The following is a 1,336-nucleotide window of genomic DNA, read 5'->3' on the forward strand; positions in this document are numbered from 1 at the left end:
TTGATTATGAAGAGACTTTTGCTCCTGTCGCTCGTCTTACGTCTGTTAGAGCTCTTCTTGCCATTGCCGCGGTTAAAAAATGGTCTCTCAGTCAAATGGATGTGAAGAATGCATTTCTTAATGGGGATTTGAAAAAGACAGTCTATATGAAACCCCCTCCGGGATATCCTTGTCCTTCTGATAAGGTTTGTCTCCTTCGCAAGGCACTTTATGGACTTAAGCAAGCTCCTCGTGAATGGTTTGACAAGTTCAGCACTACCATATGCAGTCTTGGTTTTACTTCTAGCCCTCATGAGAATGCGCTCTTCATTCGTAAAAGCGAACGTGGAGTTGTTCTTCTACTTTTGTATGTTGATGACATGATCATTACTGGGGATGATGTTGATGGTATCTCTGATCTCAAGGCCTCACTTCACCGTACCTTTGAGATGAAAGATCTTGGTTCTCAGCTATTTTCTTGGTCTCGAGGTCATCTCCACTGATGATGGCATCTATCTCTCTCAGGCTAAGTATGCTTCAGATCTTCTTGCTCGTGCTGGGATTACAGATAGTCGCACTGAGTCTACTCCTCTTGAGCCTAATGTTCGATTTACCCCTATGGATGGCACTGTTTTGGATAATCCGACTCTCTATTGACAGTTAGTTGGCGGTCTCGTCTACTTGACTGTCACCCGACCAGACATCGCCTATCCGGTTCATGTACTTAGCCAGTTCTTGTCAGCTCCTCGTACTCCTCACTATGCGGCAGTTCTTCGCATTCTTCGCTACGTCAAAGGCACTCTATTTCATGGCCTTTATTTTTCTGCCCATTCCTCTTTGTCTCTTTAGGCTTACTCCGATGCTGATTGGGCTGGTGATCCCACTGATCGTCGTTCTACTACTGGTTACTGTTTGTTTCTTGGCGACGCTCTCATCTCTTGGCGTGCTAAGAAGCAAACATTCACTGCTCTCTCAAGCACAGAAGCTGAGTACCATGCCCTCGCTGACACCACTGCTGAAGTTATCTCGGTTCGTTGGCTTCTCAAAGATTTAGGTGCTCCTCAGTCGTCCCCTACTGATATTTTTTGTGATAACCACAGTGCTATTCAGATCGCCCATAATGACGTGTTTCATGAACGCACCAAACACATTGAGATTGATTGTCACTTTATTCAGCAACGTATCCTTATTGATGCTGTTCGTCTCATTGCTATTGGAACACTAGATCAAACTGCTGATATCTTCACGAAAGCTCATCATCCGACTCGTTTCCGGACTTTGTTATCCAAACTCAAGTTGGTATCCTTAACTTCCACTTGAGTTTGAGGGGGGATGTTAGGGAATCATTAGAATCAAT

This window comes from Arachis ipaensis, chromosome B01 (assembly GCF_000816755.2).
Source record: "Arachis ipaensis cultivar K30076 chromosome B01, Araip1.1, whole genome shotgun sequence".
In the NCBI taxonomy this organism is placed as follows: Eukaryota; Viridiplantae; Streptophyta; class Magnoliopsida; order Fabales; family Fabaceae; genus Arachis; species Arachis ipaensis.